Below are 19946 nucleotides of genomic sequence, written 5' to 3'. Positions count from 1 at the left end.
ATCCTCTGGCTTCATGGATAGATAAAGCTGGGTATCATCTGCGTAACAATGAAAATTTAAGCAATACCGTCTAATAATACTGCCTAAGGGAAGCATGTATAAAGTGAATAAAATTGGTCCTAGCACAGAACCTTGTGGAACTCCATAATTAACTTTAGTCTGTGAAGAAGATTCCCCATTTACATGAACAAACTGTAATCTATTAGACAAATATGATTCAAACCACCGCAGCGCAGTGCCTTTAATACCTATGACATGCTCTAATCTCTGTAATAAAATTTTATGGTCAACAGTATCAAAAGCAGCACTGAGGTCCAACAGAACAAGCACAGAGATAAGTCCACTGTCCGAAGCCATAAGAAGATCATTTGTAACCTTCACTAATGCTGTTTCTGTACTATGATGAATTCTAAAACCTGACTGAAACTCTTCAAATAGACCATTCCTCTGCAGCTGATCAGTTAACTGTTTTACAACTACCCTCTCAAGAATCTTTGAGAGAAAAGGAAGGTTGGAAATTGGCCTATAATTAGCTAAGATAGCTGGGTCAAGTGATGGCTTTTTAAGTAATGGTTTAATTACTGCCACCTTAAAGGCCTGTGGTACATAACCAACTAACAAAGATAGATTGATCATATTTAAGATTGAAGCATTAAATAATGGTAGGACTTCCTTGAGCAGCCTGGCAGGAATGGGGTCCAATAAACATGCCGATGGTTTGGACGAAGCAACCAATGAAATAACTCAGACAGAACAACCGGAGAGAAAGAGTCTAACCAAATACCGGCATCACTGAAAGCAGCCAAAGATAACGATACATCTTTGGGATGGTTATGAGTAATTTTTTCTCTAATAGTCAAAATTTGTTAGCAAAGAAAGTCATGAAGTCATTACTAGTTAAAGTTAATGGAATACTCAGCTCAATAGAGCTCTGACTCTTTGTCAGCCTAGCTACAGTGCTGAAAAGAAACCTGAGGTTATTCTTATTTTCTTCAATTAGTGATGAGTAGAAAGATGTCCTAGCTTTACGGAGGGCTTTTTTATAGAGCAACAAACTCTTTTTCCAGGCTAAGTGAAGATCTTCTAAATTAGTGAGACGCCATTTCCTCTCCAACTTACGGGTTATCTGCTTTAAGCTACGAGTTTGTGAGTTTACCACGGAGTCAGACACTTGTGATTTAAAGCTCTCTTTTTCAGAGGAGCTACAGCATCCAAAGTTGTCTTCAAAGAGGATGTAAAACTATTGACGAGATACTCTAACTCCCTTACAGAGTTTAGGTAGCTACTCTGCTCTGTGTTGGTATATGACATTAGAGAACATAACGAAGGAATCATATCCTTAAACCTAGTTACAGCGCTTTCTGAAAGACTTCTAGTGTAATGAAACTTATTCCCCACTGCAGGGTAGTCCATCAGGGTAAATGTAAATGTTATTAAAAAATGATCAGACAGAAGGGAGTTTTCAGGGAATACTGTTAAGTCTTCTATTTCCATACCATAGTCAGAACAAGATCTAAGATATGATTAAAGTGTGGGTTGGACTCATTTACTTTTGAGCAAAGCTATAGAGTCTAATAATAGATTAAATGCAGTGTTGAGGCTGTCATTCTCAGATCTGTGTGGATATTAAAGTCGCCCACTATATTATCTTATCTGAGCTAAGCACTAAGTCAGACAAAAGGGTCTGAAATTCACAGAGAAACTCACAGTAACGACCAGGTGGACGATAGATAATAACAAATAAAACTGGTTTTTGGGACTTCCAATTTGGATGGACAAGACTAAAAGACAAGCTTTCAAATGAATTAAAGCTCTGTCTAGGTTTTTGATTAATTAATAAGCTGAAATGGAAGATTGCTGCTATCCTCCGCCCCGGCCCGTGCTACGAGCATTCTGACAGTTAGTGTGACTCGGGGGTGTTGACTCATTTAAACTAACATATTCATCCTGCTGTAACCAGGTTTCTGTTAGGCAGAATAAATCAATACGTTGATCAATTATTATATCATTTACCAACAGGGAACTTAGAAGAGAGAGACCTAAGTTTTAATAGACCACATTTAACTGGTTTTAGTCTGTGGTGCAATTGAAGGCGCATATTAGTTTTTTTCTTTTGAATTTTATGCTTAAATAGATTTTTGCTGGTTATTGGTAGTCTGGGAGCAGGCACCGTCTCTACGGGGATGGGGTAATGAGGTGGATGGCAGGGGGAGAGAAGCTGCAGAGAGGTGTGTAAGACCACAGCTCTGCCTCCTGGTCCCAACGCTGGACAGTCACAGTTTGGAGGATCCAAGAAAATTGGCCAGATTTCTAGAAATGAGAGCTGCTCCATCTAAAGTGGGATGGATGCCGTCTCTCCTAACAAGACCAGGTTTTCCCCAGAAGCTTTGCCAATTATCAATGAAGCCCACCTCATTTTTTGGACACCACTCAGACAGCCAGCAATTCAAGGAGAACATGCGGCTAAACATGTCACTCCCGGTCTGATTGGGGAGGGGCCCAGAGAAAACAACAGAGTCCGACATTGTTTTTGCAAAGTTACGCACCGATTTAATGTTAATTTTAGTGACCTCCGATTGGCGTAACCGAGTGTCATTACTGGCCGACGTGAATTACAATCTTACCAAATTTACGCTTAGCCTTAGCCAGCAATTTCAAATGTCCTTCGATGTCGCCTGCTCTGGCCCCCGGAAGACAATTGACAATGGTTGCTGGTGTCGCTAACTCACATTTCTCAAAACAGAGTCGCCAATAACCAGAGTTTGATCCTCGGCGAGTGTATCGTCGAGTGGGGAAAAACGGTTAGAGATTGAAGCGGTTGACGGTGTACACGGGGCTTCTGTTTAGGGCTATACGCTTCCTCCTCACAGTCACCCAGTCAGCCTGCTTTCCCGACTGCACGGGATCTGCCAGGGGGGGAACTAGCTACCTTGGTCCGCACCGACTACAGGGGCCCTGGCTACTGTAGAATTTTCCACGGTGCGGAGCCGAGTCTCCAATTCACCCAGCCTGGCCTCCAAAGCTACGAATAAGCTGCACTTATTACAAGTACCGTTACTGCTAAAGGAGGCCGAGGAATAACTAAACATTTCACACCCAGAGCAGAAAAGTGCGGGAGAGACAGGAGAAGTCGCCATGCTAAATTGGCTAAGAGCTAGTAGCTGCGCTAAGCTAGCAGATTCCTAAAAACACACGAAAGTGAATAATGTTTAAATAATTTAGAGGTGATTCAGCAGAAGGAGTGCCCCAATCAAGGCACCAACAGGCCATGAAGCAGCACAGTCAACGCACGAACAACGGTTGCTAAAATAAAATAAAAATCAACTAAACACGCTGTGGAGCAGCACAGATACGCACGACAACAGTGCTAAAAGAGAAAAAAAATAAATAAATAAAAATACAATAAAAAAATACAAAAATAAAAAAAATAATAAAACGAAAGCGTTAGCAAGCTAGTTAGCTTGCCAACGCTGATGAAAGTTAGCTGATAAAAGTGCTCCGTCGCGATGTTTTGACCGTTAGAGGTCTTCCTTAGGCGTTGGAGCACAGTAAAAAAGTAAAAAAAAGTAAAAAGGTAAAAAAGTAAAAAAGTCTTGAAAAAGACTGTTAATTCAAGTCCAAAGCAGCAGGTAGCAGTCTCTGTGTAAACAGTCCCAACAGAGAGCCAAAATTCTGATGCCAACACCTGTAACCTGGTGTCTCGTCTCGGGGGCGGGGGTAAACTCTCATCCCAGAGACAATTCAGATCAGGGAGACAGACACCCTCTCTACTTTTAAGATTAGGGCTTAAAACTTTCCTTTCTGCCCCTCCCTGAGCCTGGTTCTGCTGGAGGTTTCTTCCTGTTAAAAGGGAGTTTTTCCTTCCCACTGTAGCCAAGTGCTTGCTCACAGGGGGTCGTTTTGACCGTTGGGGTTTTACATATTATTGTATGGCCTTGCCTTACAATATAAAGCGCCTTGGGGCAACTGTTTGTTGTGATTTGGCGCTATATAAAAAATTGATTGATTGATTGATTTTGCACTTCACGGTTTGTGGATACTTCAGGATTTGCAGCTGTTTTGAGGGTTATCAGCGGTCATGGGTGTCTTGGCAGCTTCTGTTATGAATCTGTTTGCATGTTTGCTCAGTTTTAATTCCATTATGGTGGTGTACAAAGAGCAAGGTAACAAAAAATGTCTTGCTCTCCAAATACTTAAAGACCTGACATTACTATGGACCCAGTAGAAACTGCAGTTATCCTTGTTGTGTGTGCTATACACTCTCACACGCTGCTACAACTGTGTCTGAGGTAAAGACCAGTGTAACGAATTCCAGGTTAAAGCTCAGTTTACTGCGGTGCAGACGAACAGCTATTGTTTCTGTAAAAACATTCTGTTTTTCCCTGTTTGCGCTTTACACCCAGCACCATATTTGTGATTAAACATAATGTCAGAACACACAGTGTGTAATTCTCCCTAAGCAGGATACTTCCTTTTACCTCTGGGTGAGTTCAGATTGAGCTAACCATTTACGGAGGCTCTGCAGCACTTATCTGATAAACCTCAACACAGTTTTCGACTTTGTGTTCTGTAGTCTCATGTACTCGGGCTCAGGTACTTCTAACGGCTTGTTACGACTGCAGCGCAAAAACCCCCAAAACAAAACAAAAACAAAAACTTTCCTCACATTTATCTATCTCTAGACAGTGTTACAGATCTAAATATGTTTGCACACTTTGTTATTTTTCCAAAATAAATTATCCGTTTTTCTTTTTCATTTTTTTTCAATTATTTTCTGTCAGTATTTTTTCCCCTTAGTGCCACACTGCTGCAAGAAAAATTTGTAATTAAGTAAATAAATACAAATAAATTCTTATACCTGCACATGCTGTTCCTGTGTTCATTGATTTGACCTGATATCAACACAGATGGATAATTAGAACAGACAGAAAGTTTCTTTTTTTCATGGAGGTTATAAATGTCACTTTTAAATTAAAGATCAATAAGACAGACCAGCTTGAACAGGCAACGGTGTCCAAGCTGCAGGTCAGGACAACTTGTCCATCCTCACATCTGGAATTAACCGTCTATGTGCTGCAGCCAGATGAAACATGGCACCCCCTTGGCCTTCTCTCACCATTGTGGATACTCAGCATTGCGGCACTTGCGTGCTAGATAACACCAATTCAATTTGAATTTGTTTAGATTTATTTTAAAGTGCCAAATCACAACATATATGGGCTCAAGGTGCATCAGAAGGGTAAGGTCTAACCTTATCCCCCGAGCAAGCACATTGGCAACGGTTGTGAGGAGAAACATGCCACACTGCTTAGCATCCAAGTACTTAGACATTGGTTTTCTTGTATCACCAAACTCATCTGACTCCATAAACTCTTCCCAGTGACTTCTCAGTCTGAAAGGTTGAGGACCCAAAGACAAGAATGTCATTGCTGAGATCACAGTACAACCTTATAATTTTTTAAATATAAGTGTCTTTGTGTAGTGGGGAGGTGATGGTCTAGTAGTTAAGCGCTGGACTTGAGACCAGAGGATCCTTGGTTCAAACCCTCATTAGGCTGGAAATTCACTAAGGGCCATTGGGCAAGGTCCATAATCCCCACGTGTGTAGTGAGCACCTTGCATGGCAGCACCCTGACATCGGTGTGTGAATGTAAGGCATTATTGTAAAGCACTTTGAGCTTCTGATTCAGATGGAAAAGTGGTATATACATGCAGTCCATTTACCCTCTGTAGTGTCTTAAATGCTACAGAAATCATGCCAGTTTACTGTATTTGTTTTTTAATTGAAGCAATAGAAGAACATGTCCATGTATGATATTAGGTTGGGAGCAAAGCAACACCTGGAGTGATTTTTCTATATACGAGGTCTGTCAATAAAGTATAGGTCCTTTTTATTTTTTTCAAAAACTATATGGATTTCATTCATATGTTTTTACGTCAGACATGCTTGAAACCCTCGTGCGCATGCGTGAGTTTTTCCACGCCTGTCGGTGACGTCATTCGCCTGTGAGCACTCCTTGTGGGAGGAGTCGTCCAGCCCCTCGTCGGAATTCCTTTGTCTGAGAAGTTGCTGAGAGACTGACGCTTTGTTTGATCAAAATTTTTTCTAAACCTGTGAGACACATCGAAGTGGACACGGTTCGAAAAATTAAGCGGGTTTCTGTGAAAATTTTAACAGCTGATGAGAGACATACTACACCTTTGCAAATCCTGCACCTTTTTCACATGGAGCACTATAATCAGTCTTTCTACTATAATATTTCCAATGCATGTCAAGCACTTTGAATTGTCTTTGTGTATAAAATATGCTCTTTTGCTAAAATTGCCTTGCCTCACTCTGCAATTGAATTTATGTACTTGATTGTTATTACATACCACGTCCTAGTCTTTAACATATAATGATATTTTTAAAATAAAATTGAACTAATCTCATATTCATGACTAACACAATCTGACGTGTTGTTTCTTTTATACTTTAATATACATTTTGTACCAAAAACAAAGTAAATATCTTCGAAACAATGTCAGACATGCAGAATGCTTCAAGGATCTTGATGTTTGAATAATGACTTTGGGCAATTATCACTTAGGGCTTGTTTTATCAGCCTGTGATGCATGCCCAAAATGGCATGTCCAACTCCACTTTATTTACACGGCATGCAATCTGAGCACAAAGTTGCACCCAGGGCAAAAATGAGTTGTGTTCAGTCACTTAATTATTCATGGGCATGTTTCAGGTGTAACATGAAATAATAAATTCCCTTAACAACAAAAATGTAGCAGCAATAGTGCATTGTTATTGGCAAATTCAGAAGTTGGACTATTTTGATGTGACACTGAATCTGTGCGCAGCTTGTCAAAGCACATCAGCAAGTGCAGCAAGTAAAAGCGTCATGAACAACATAAAAGCCTCTGTCAAGTACCACAAAATGTTGATTACTATGGTAAATGTAGTGGCTACTATAAGACTTGGATGAACACTTGGTGTGTCCATTGCAATGGGTAAAAAAAAAATCATTCTTAATATTGCAGAATATCGTCATGAACCACCGTTGGCCTATGTGCCATGCACATATGGCACAGCTGGTTCAGGTAGACTTTGAGAGAGAGGTCACTCACAAATGCCTGAATGAATGGAAAGATAAGGACGCCAGGAAACTCCACACTGAGATGCATGACCTGCAGCATTTTTATTGGTAAGGTAAAAAACTGTTCACTCTGACTCAAACTGAAAATACCTGTGCCATGCAGCCATTGTACACACTGTGTCCTGCAGTCTGTATTGTCTGCCCCTCCCCCACCCACTGCTCTACCTATGCATTAGTACAAATAACACAAAAATAAGAAATGAAGAAACAAATCTGAATTTTGAGAAGCAAATACTATTAAATTTTGACACCATTCTTGATGAATGCCCTTGATATATGAATCGAGTATTAAATGAGGTGACAACTTTTGAACTAACTAATTAATCAGCTATGGTATTTTAAAGAGTATATGCCAACATATGCATTATGATGAGGAAAAAAGTAGATAAGCAACACTGTAATGTAAGTTGCACCTTTTTTCTGTTTCTAGAGCTCACTTTGTAACAGTGTTTTTCTAGGGGTGAGTTTCACAATGTACAGGAACTTAGTGTAGCACGTGTGCACCCCACAGCCTGCGTTGCTACTTAACTCAAGGACTTTTAAATTCTAAAAATAAGCAAGATGGACAAATAAATGTGCATTGGACAACATATTGGATGTTATTTGATGCAATTTCAACATTAGAAATCATCAGATGGACATGGATTGCTGGTGCACTGTGTCTGGAACACTACAATAAAACAATCTATTTGATTCTTTGGAAAGTCCTATTTTAAATAATTTTTAATAGCAAATGAGTGATTTTTTTTTGGTATATAAGTTACACTGGTGTATAAGTCACAAGACTAGTTTAAAAAAGTGAATTTGAATTATACTCCAGAAAATATAACTTTTTTGGTGGGGGGGTTGTTACCTTGCACATATTTCATCAATTAGACATCTGTGGATTTGTTACCATTTTTCCAAAATATGTCATAAGCTAAGGTTACATCTCAGCTGGCTAGCAGTGATTCTAGACACAACAGTGACATCACTGTTTCTGCAAATGTAATCTTTTCTCCTTCTCAAAGAGATACGATCCATGGCTTATGTCAATCTTATCTTGTCTGCCAGAAAAAGACTATCTGCGTACATTCATGTCAGCCTTAAAATAAAATCCTGCTGCCTGCAGAATTTTCATGACTGACATGCTGAACTTAATTGGCTGCGTGCCGTAAACTGGCATGACACATTCATGTAGAGTCGCAGCAATCATGTCGTGTGCAGAACACGTTGCTTGTCATGACTTTGGATCAGTACAGCTGCGCTCTACTAAGTGATGGATTCTTTTTAATTAAATGCAAAAATGAGGAATGTTAACAAAATAATGCAAACTTCTTCATATCCACTTGTGAGAAATGTAAAATTGTGCCAGATGTGCTGTTCATACACGATATACGCCCAGAGGGTATTTTGTTTTTAACATAGTCAAACTAATGAGTGTAGTACATTGGCCTGCAGATTTAACAGTTTTTATGTGCTCTTGAAATAGTACAGTAGAGCAGTGACTGACAGTCTGCACACTGCTGTTCTCCTCTGGGAGATGTTTCCCCGGCAAATGCCTGATGTGCACGAGGCGGAGTTACACTGAACACTGAGTCGTTGGCTCCAGGCTTCTGCTATATGAATTATGCTCTTTGAGTCAGGAGTTATTCCTGCAGCGTAACAGCTTTGCTAACAAGGGTGCTCTTAGGCCAAAGTTCAAAGGTTGAGGTGTGTTTACTGATGGATATTTTCATGCATACCTAATGGAGAATGTCAACAGCACTTGAACTTGTCTTAAAGTGCATGTAACCCCTCAAGTAGTTTTTTAGTCGATGCATATGCTTTCTCAGATGGATACAGAGGGCTTCATTACCCGGCACGTCTTCAGAGCAGCAGTGTATTGTTTTAACTGGTGTGTGTGTGAAAAAAATCCTTATCTACAAAGCCATCATCATGCCGACAATGCTGTACAGACCTGGACCACCGACCGCCGTCACCTAAAGAATGATCTCGATGATCTGAAGCTTGGGAGTGTGTCTTCATCAATAACCAGCTCCGGTGGGTGAGTCACGTCATTAGGTCGGATGACAGCCGACATCCCAAGAAAATCTTCTACTCCCAACTGAGGAAAATGGTCCAAAGGAAGGCAGAGGAAAGGCTGCAAGGACCACCTGAAGCACAAGCTCAAGATCTATTCCATCAACTGGAACACCTTGGAAGAAAAAGCAAAGGTCTGATCCAGCTGGTGAGCAATGATCCGCACGGGAGTGAAGTCTTTGAAAAATATGGCCAACTCAGAGGATAACAGGACAAAGAGGAAAGAGAGAAAGATCATGATCAGCAGAAGCTCTCTGCAGCAACCATGTACAACGTCTGTCAGAAACAGGGTCTGTTCGGTCATCTCCGGGTCCACCATCCCACCCAGGAATCGATCAAGAGAATATCTTCCTCCCCACCGAGGGAAAGCCACGATGATGATGAGGATGATTTGTGTCTGTGGATAAAACATAGATAACAAAGATAAAACAAAAAAGGCTGGGTGGATTTCCTTCAAACTTGGTGGGAATATTACTTAGATAGATATCTAGAGGTGATTGGAATTTGCAGTAGTTTTGTCAAATGTTAAGGAAAACATGGTGCAATAAACACCTTTTTGTTTGTACATCTCAACAATCAAGAAGCCTTGATAGATCAAACTTGGTGAGGATATTACTTAGATCAGTATCTAGAGTTAATTAGAATTTGGCATAGTCTGTTCATATCGCAACAATGAAGATGCCCGGATGGATGATTTAAAGCATATATTGATCAGCAAGATATTTGTGGTTGATTAGTATGAATGACTTCATAATGCAGTCATACATAGTCAAAAGCACCATTATGAACATATGTACATTTACAGTAGTGTTCAGAATAATAGTAGTGCTATGCAACTAAAAAGATTAATCCAGGTTTTGAGTATATTTCTTATTGTTACATGGGAAACAAGGTACCAGTAGATTCAGTAGATTCTCACAAATTCAACAAGACCAAGCATTCATGATATGCACACTCTTAAGGCTATGAAATTGGGCTATTAGTAAAAAAAAGTAGAAAAGGGGATGTTCACAATAATAGTAGCATCTGCTGTTGACGCTACAAACTCAAAACTATTATGTTCAAACTGCTTTTTTAGCAATCCTGTGAATCACTAAACTAGTATTTAGTTGTATAACCACAGTTTTTCATGATTTCTTCACATCTGCAAGGCATTAATTTTGTTGGTTTGGAACCAAGATTTTGCTCATTTACTAGTGTGCTTGGGGTCATTGTCTTATAGAAACACCCATTTCAAGGGCATGTCCTCTTCAGCATAAGGCAACATGACCTCTTCAAGTATTTTGACATATCCAAACTGATCCATGCTACCTGGTATGCGATATATAGGCCCAACACCATAGTAGGAGAAACATACCCATATCATGATGCTTGCACCACCATGCTTCACTGTCTTCATTGTGAACTGTGGCTTGAATTCAGAGTTTGGGGGTCGTCTCACAAACTGTCTGTGGCCCTTGGACCCAAAAAGAACAATTTTACTCTCATCAGTCCACTAAATATTCCTCCATTTCTCTTTAGGCCAGTTCTTTGGCAAATTGTAACCTCTTCTGCACATGTCTTTTATTTAACAGAGGGACTTTGCGGGGGATTCTTGCAAATAAATTAGCTTCACACAGGCGTCCTCTAACTGTCACAGCACTTACAGGTAACTCCAGACTGTCTTTGATCATCCTGGAGCTGATCAGTGGGTGAGCCTTTGCCATTCTGGTTATTCTTCTATCCATTTTGATGGTTGTTTTCCATTTTCTTCCACGCATCTCTGTTTTTTTGTCCATTTTAAAGAATTGGCCATCATTGTAGATGAACAGCCTATAATTTTTTGCACCTGTGTATAAGTTTTCCCCTCTCCATTCAACTTTTTAATCAAACTATGCTGTTCTTCTGAACAATGTCTTGAACATCCCATTTTCCTCAGGCTTTCAAAGAGAAAAGCATGTTCAACAGGTGCTGACTTCATCCTTAAATAGGGGACACCTGATTCACATCTGTTTGTTCCACAAAATTGACAAACTCACTGACTGAATGCCACACTCAGGGGCGTGCTGGGAACATTTTTCAGCCCAGGAGTTTCATATCCAACCGGCCCACAAACCGCCAGCACACAGAGATAATAAGAGTTCTGCTGTCGCATTTAAATCCAGCATTTATGTGCTGACTGACTGTGAAAATTGGGTGGCTTATAATAGAAAGTAAAAGTTAGTTAGTTAAAACAAGAACAGTATTGTTAACTCACCAGTACACCACCTAAGCAGTGAAGTCCCATACTGTAAGTAGCTAAAAGAGATGGTACAGTTCACCTTTCGCGGCCTCGCAGTTTCGCTGATTTTTTTAGTGCAATTTTGCATGCTTTTTTTTTCTTTTTTAAACAGCGCATTGTGTTCTGCGTCCTTATCAGGCGGGCCGGTCGCGGCACCGGTCGGCATCACCGCGGTTGCTCTCACTGCCTCCGATTCGCTTACTGAGGCGGGCTCAGCGCAGCAGCGGTCCACTCACACCGCCCCCTCTCTGCTGTGCGGCGTTGCGGCCAAAATCTGGCAACAGGTCCAGAGACTACGCTCGCTGTTTTGAGGCGGATGTTGACCACAGCCGCAGAGCTCTGTGGCCACCGAGAGAGGACTTGGATTCTTTGCGGGTCCTGCATCCATACCTCCGGAGGCAGTGTTCTGCGTGTATCTGTTTAGAATCTTCTCGCCCAGAAGAAAAAAGAGAGTGTTTACACAAGAGAGAAAAGTGAGAAAATGTTAATGCCTGTTTGAGAAAAGTGTATAAAATGTGTAGTGAGGGGTTTTACAGCCTTAAAACATCTATAATAATTGTAAAAAAAAAATAGCGCTGAGTACTTCGCGAATTTCGCTTATCGCAGGTTATTTTAGAACTCCAGCGATAAACAAGGGACCACCAAATGTTGCTACAGCTGACATCCTGGCATCAACAGGCATATAGCCTGTTATGCCCGGCCCTATTTACCATTTCTCTCTTTGCTCTGTCTTCTTGAAAAAATATCTGTGAGCTTTGCACACTTGGCAGCATCTTCCTCCAAAGCTTTTCTTTTTCTTAATCTAACTTTTTTAGCTCCACCTGGCTTTTTTCTGTCCATCTTTTCACTCACGGGTAGCGCAAGTCCTATCTGAGCGCACTGGGCCTGATTGGACTGAAGTAACTGTAATGAATGCATAGGGGTGTTAAACGTGTAATGGGATGTCTCTGCCTTAGGCTTTGGAAAAGATAACAGCGTCGCAAAAGAAGCAGTCTTAAGTTATTTTCTTGTGAATTTTCATGATTGTAAAACATTTATAACAATTAATGTCTTCTCTGTAAGATACAGCAGCCCAAGTGTCTTGCTGTGTAGCCTAACAGTTAGTGATGGTCATATATGTATGCATATATTAACACCCCCTCACAAAGGCCCCAGGTTGGACCAGCCCACCGGGAAAACTCCCGACTCTCCCGATTACCCAGCACGCGGTAGGCCACACTACTATTATTGTGAACACCCCCTTTTCTACTTTTTTTTTTTAATAATAGCCCAATTTCATAGCCTTAAGAGTGTGCATATCATGAATGCTTGGTCTTGTTGGATTTGTGAGAATCTACTGAATCTACTGGTACCTTGTTTCTCATGTAACAATACGAAATATACTCAAAACCTGGATTAATTTTTTAGTCACATAGCACTACTATTATTCTGAACACTACTGTATGTGTACACTTGTATCATGATAGATGATAGACCTTGCAGGATATGCATCAGCCCTCTGATGCCTTTCATTTAACATACTGATCAGCAAAACATTTAATCCATTCACTATCAGAAATGAAAGCACAGGCATAAATCTACCACTCTTTAAATATATGGAATGCTTTAGCTTTGCTCTCGCTTTCACGGATATGCATCCCAGAGGGTTGTGATCTATATAACCATGACAATTCACAGTGAGTTTGAGCTAGCATAGGGTTTGGTGATGTAACCTGCTGGTCTGTGCGAGATGTGGCGAGATGATGTGAAATGCTTGAACTGTGTGATCTGTGCAAAAACAGCAGCAGCATGACCACAGACATCACAGCATGCCCGCAGTAAAACTTTACCACAACTGTGGTGCCTCCAGACATCCTTCTGGTAATGTTACAGCATGTGACGTATCACAATGTTATGGGCTCCACAGAAATACCAGGAAACAGCAAAACTTTCAAAGGCTACAAACAAAACAAAAGGAAATTTTGTACATTTGAAAATTCAGCTACAGTTAAAACCAGAGTAGCATGTTACCCCTGGGGATCCACGGGCTCTAGATAGGGTAGGGTTTATAAAGTAGGTAGCTGACATTTTTCAAGGGTGGCAATAATTCATGCAAAGTTTCTATTATGAGCTGGAATGGTGTGTGAGTCCAGAATGTTTTTTGAACCTTAGACCTCAACGGTTTTTAGAAGAACTCAACCCTGTTATTTCCTGTTAATTATGTAATTTTTGAATGTTTATTTACTGTCTTAATGTATTTATAAATTGTTTAGGTTCTTGTTATCATATACCCATTAATATTATTATTATTATTAATATTATCTATATTATGATAGCCAAGTGGCCACACTGTGTGTGCATGCATGCGTGTGCAGGGCTTCAAACTTGCAGAAACCAAGGAGAGCTGGCATTTGCCATTTGGTATGCTTATGTATTTTTTGGTCAAGGATGAATGCTATGAAAATGGAAATTTGATAGGACTAATATTTTTGAGGAATTAGCAATTTTAGCTAACCAGTAAACAATGGACATTGTGCTGCAGTGCACCATGGGAGATCAGGGTTTTGGGGTTTTAAATGTTGTTATTGTTGTTATTGTTATTATTCATGTTCATTTAACAGTGTTGCGAGTGTTATTGATTTATTGTGTTTTTGTAGTTCAATTGGTTTAGTCAGTTTAGTTAAGTGTCATGTTGTCGTTACCATGAGTGAAAAGAGTATTTTTGATGTCTTCTACCACTATCTCTGTTTGTGCATGTGAAAAATTAAAAGCACCTGCTTGCAGCAGAATGCAGAAAAAGGAAAATGCTCTCTGTGCGTGCAACTGGGGGCAGCTGACATTTGCTGTTTGGTATACCTATGTATTTTGGATGAATACTGCCAAAACAGAACGTTGATAGGACTAATATTTTTGGAGAAACTAAGGACGTTATTTAACATTGCTAAGTAAATTCTAGACTAAAAGCAGGGAGCGGTAAATCATCTTTATATTAAAAGCGTGAGTGTGCGCGTGCTTGTTTTTATTTAGTAAGTTCAATGTAAGTACATAATATAATTGTAAAAATGTTAAAGGTACATGAATGACACAAGAAAGTGAAAACACTTATTTCCATTGTGAAAAATTTAAAAATCTAATGACAAAATTGAAGTAAAAATAAAATGTAATAATAATGGTAATAATATAAGTGTGTATATGATACCAACCTAGCTAACACATAACATTTTGGTATATATTGATTATATTTAGGTTAGGGTTATCAGAAACATTTCTAGAATTTCACTGGGATTCATCACAGTCTGATGAACATGCATCCACATAAAGCCTCCTGTACACATGCACACACATGCACAGCACAGCTTTGGTCTTTTCTGCATTCTGCCAGAAGCAGGTGCCTTTATTTTTACACACTGACAAACACAGAGTGTGGCAGAAGACAATACATGCAGTACATTTTTCAATCTTGGCAAAGGCAACATGACACTTAACTAAACTGACTAAACCAATTGAACTACAAAAACACAATGAATCAAAAACACTGACAACACTGTTAAACTAACATGAACCACAATAACAACATTTAAAACCCCAAACTCACATCATGCATTGCAGTACAACTTACATTGTTCACCATAGTTAGTTAATTATACACATTTCTCCAAAAATATTAGTCCTATCAACTTTCTGTTGATAGGACTAATAAACTGCAACTATCAGCTCTCCCCAGTTTCTCCGTGATCGAAGCCATACACACACATGCACACAGAGGCCACTTGGTTATTATAATATAGATGACAGAATATCTCACAGCCTCCCAGACCCTTTAAGGTTCTCCAAGGATACGGTGAGGCTAAGGAACAATATGTGGCAAAATGTTTGGCTATAGGATTCATACTGAATAATTTAACACAGTGGCTTTTCATCTGCAAACTACACAACAAGCAAGTAATACTGGATCAACATGTCAGCGCATGTCATGAGGACTGACAACTGAAAAAATACATATCAAAGTGTAGAATCAAGCCAGAATTCACTCACAGACCTTCTGTTTTACCAGTGTAGAGCTGCTACAACAAAAATGTGCTTGAGTAAATGAGTTGGTGAGTTTGTTCATCCCAGCCAGCTTGTGTGAACAATTGTTATCATCATATATTTCTCCAACTTAACTTTTTTTGACAAATTGATTAAACTCTGTTGAACTTTGATGTACCAAATCAATTTAAAAATGCAACTTCTATTCTCACTAAATAAATAAATAAATAAATAATAAAACATCCAAAAAATGGTGCACAAAACGTTGTATTTGTGTGGATTTTTTTTTTTTGTGCAGCTTTCGTATGCAGCGCTTGCATTTTCTACCTGCAGGTGATGATAACATCACTGATACCAAGACGATGGATCATCCATGTGAAAATTAAAAGCAGTAAATTATCTTTTTCATATTATTATTGTTATTATAACCATAAACATAAGTCTAACCATAACCTTAATCAAATACACTTTTCTGAAAGTTAAATGCAATTAAAATGAATTCACAGGATACGCACAAAGTGTAGCGCCTAACTTTTCATACTGTGTCATACAAAATGCATCATGAAATTATGTTGGCCTACCCAGTGGCTTTGAATAAATGCTCTGTAACTTTAAGATTTTTGGCATGAAAATCAGCGCACAGCAATTTTTGTTGACGTTTTTGGGTGTTTCACCCAAATTAACAAGTCTGAAAAGATGGAATATTGGTTTTTCAAGATGGCTGCCACTCCATTATCACTTCAGGATATACTGGACATTTCTCATGATCAAAAACATAGGTTTGGACACAAAGTTTGTGATTGTGTGTAAAGGGTCATTATGTGGCATAGTCAACCTGGAGGTGGCCATTTTGAAAATGGTGTCATAAAATGGGGTAGAGGGGTGGGAAAAATTGAACCCCAATATTTCGGGCTTATTTGAACCCCAACTAAGCCAATAAATAAATAAATAAATAAATAAAAATAAATTGAATTTTGGCAACAGAAATGGCCAAAATGACATACCACACCAGATTAACAAATCCCCACTCAAAGAACCAAAAATATTACAACTTACAAAGCGTAAATTATCCCTCGTGGATCTTGAACGGAATCTCACACCTCAAGAGTTTGTGATATTTAGAAATGCTAAGCCACTGGATGTTAAATCACTTCATTGTAGATTTTAGACCCTGTTTCAATTCCAAAAATAAAGGTATTGTTGTGGTTCATGTCCCTGCTGTCTGTCACTGGTGTTTTTAGTATTTAGTAGTGCATTCAAAGTTTTGCATTTATCATAGAGTAATTCCAGTTTTGGTTAAGTTTGTGTTATAGAAATTGTGTCTGGGTCCACGTAACTCTTTAGTAGTTTTAGTTGTGGTTTATTCATTAAATGTATATCTGGTTTATAAGTCTTGTTTCTCAGTGTTACTGAGGTTAGGTTTTTTCTAAATGTCCTACTTTGGTTTTATTCTAATGGTTTGTCAGTTCCACTCTACTTCCTGTTTTATTTTGACACAGTCTCTGTTTTGTTTTGTTTGCTTTCTTCCTGTGTGTGCTCACACCTGAACTCATTCAGCCATCAGTGCACCTGCGGTCAATTGTAATCACCTCCCAGTCTATTTAAACTCTGCTTTGCAGATTCCTGGTTGCTGGTTCAGATGTGTTGGTTTAGAGTAGTAGTAGTAGTAGTAGTAGTAGTAGTAGTAGTAGTAGTAGTAGTAGTAGTAGTAGTAGTAGTAGTAGTAGTAGTAGTAGTAGTAGTAGTAGTAGTAGTAGTAGTAGTAGTAGTTGTGACCTTTGATCTTGCTGTTTGATTTTTTGGACTTTGTGCTTTGAACAGTGATTACCTGTGTATGATTTTGGACTGAAATTAGCTTTGATTAAAGAACACCGTTTGAGCATGTCTTGCTGGTTTTCTACATTTGGGCTCACATCAGAATCTTACCACAACAGAAATGGGGGCCAATTTATTAAAATCCATCTGTAAAATTAAAGAGAAAGATGTATATTCCCCTTATCAACATAAATTACATCTATTCAAGTTTTGTGGCTTTTGATAGCTCATAATATTCTACAGCACTGCTTTGTTTTTTTTTTTTTTAAAAAACCAATGATGCCAGTTTTCAAACCCCAATGGGGTATTCAGATAGCAGGGTTTTTCCCATCATGAACATCACTTCACTTTGCAATCTCACAGCTTTGAACATGCATGGTTGCATGCTAATATTGTTATTTGAACACCATATTGTACATGCTTATTGGGTATCTTTTCACATGCAGGCTGTTTGGGATACTGGTTCCCTTCTTTGTGGCTATTGATTTGAACTTTCTGTGCATGTACAGCTCCGGTCCATTCATTATCATTAAAAACTGAACTGAGGTAAAACATCAGCTCGCACTGAAACGTTGGCTTTAGTGACAGGTTGCAATGAAGATAAAGCTGTCAGCATGAGTGAATAATTTGTTTCCACTGACATCTGCTGTGGGAATTCTGAGGCTGTTACCGTTTTTGGAATAGTTACATAGAGAGTAGGTGACATTCCGCGGACTGAAACTACCGTCACTAGATCACAAACGAGAGTTAAATGAAGCCATTTCCTCTCTGGGATAGCTGGCAAAAGAGATGCTGCTGTGCATCAGATTAACATTCTAAAATGGTTTGAAGGCCAAGTTAAAGTTTTTCTCCATCCATTCGAGCTGCTGTATTTATTTTTCTGTGCTAATGAAACAAGCTATGCGTCTCTCCGTGGTAAGTCCCTGGTGCCAAATAAAAGGAAACATTTTTACTGTTTGAAACATTGCACACAGTACTGACCCCGCATTAATGTGGGGAAAATATACAAACTGAGAAAGGGTCAAGTGCAGAATAAATTTACTGTGAATGTTGCAATCATTTTAATAATCTTATTGTAGAAGAGCGAAGGTGTGTGTGTGTAAATTTGATCACAGAGAAACTTTGGAGAGCTGACATTTTCTGTTTGGTTTGTTTGGGTCAAGGATGAACACAGCAAAGCAGAAAGCTAACGGAAAATTTCTGGAGAAATTATGAATATTAGCTCACAGTGAACAATGGATGTTGCTATCAGCATTAATCAGTCCCTGGTAACCAGACAAGCTCTGAACAAAGGAAATATCTCAACCTTGCCAGTTGTAAAACATGACTCTAACTAAATGTGCCAAAATAATAATAAACACAACTATTCACAAAATGTTCTCATTTCAATTTCCTGCACTTTCAGTTTAAATAATTATAGAAACTTTGCATAATTTATTACCACCCTTGAAAAATGTCAGCTACCTATTTTATAAACACTACCCAATCTAGTGCCCGTGGATCCCCACGGGCAATGCGCTAGTTAGAGGTTTAACCCTTTATGACCTTTTGGGCATTTAAGCACCTTCCCTCTAACCAAAGGCTTATTACTCTTGAACGTATGATATAGGAGTTATTTTCTTTGCCCCCATGAGTGTGGCTTTGCAAACACACAGTGACATGTTGGTGTTATGTGCTGAACTGATGGGGTGTGTACGCTGACAGAAGCAGCTGGAGATGAACTAACAACTGTCCACTGTAACGCATGTGTGTCTGCTTGCTGTCCTCACATGGATATACGTAAAAACTTATATCACTGTTGGAATGGGCTGCAATGAGCGCACGCACATTGACAGGCTGCCCCAGATGAAATGGACCGTCAGATCATAACACGCAGCAGGCGATGTGAATGTCATGTCACCCACATGAGCTCCGTTCCACATGACACGGTGTCTGTCACGCGGCGTGCCGTCCACAAGACACACGTGTCGGGCGGGACATAATCAGCAGATGTGGACATGATCAGAGCGCCCTGCTTCTCATTCATGTCATTTCATGACTGTACATCTGCGACCATGGGTCATCTACAGAGGAACAGGCGGCTCATACTTGTATTGCCCACTTGATAAGAGGGATTCAATATCATGTGATGTTTTTTTTATATGGTGTGTGTCGTTTTAATTTTTTTTTTCTTAAATACATCCATGTCCTTCTTGATATCGGGCATTTTCCCCCCACCTTTTACAGGATGGTGATAGTAGCTCAGTGGTAAAGTGTCTGACTGGAAATCAAAGCTTTTGGAAAATGCAGGTTTGAATCCCATGTATGTATGTATGTGTGTATATATATATATATATATATATATATATATATATATATATATATAAAATTTATTTTCACAGCAGCGGGAACACAGTCCGAGCTGCTGCTCAATGTTCCCACGGCAGCTCGGACTGTGTTCCCGCATGCACAAAACCATCGCAGTGGCATCATTCATGCCTGCCCATCGGCTTGACGGTTTCGTGGTTAGCTCATACGAGCTGTTCCGCTGTGATTCGCCCTGAGTTGTACTTATTCATGCTATGTGTGAAGGGGATCTTTTTTAAACTGAATTTGAAGGTATAAGAAGGATCGTACATACTACACCAGTATGCTAGCCATACGAGAGGGAGAAA

Source organism: Thalassophryne amazonica, chromosome 12 (genome assembly GCF_902500255.1).
Source record: "Thalassophryne amazonica chromosome 12, fThaAma1.1, whole genome shotgun sequence".
NCBI lineage: Eukaryota > Metazoa > Chordata > Actinopteri > Batrachoidiformes > Batrachoididae > Thalassophryne > Thalassophryne amazonica.
This window is presented reverse-complemented; position numbering follows the sequence as displayed.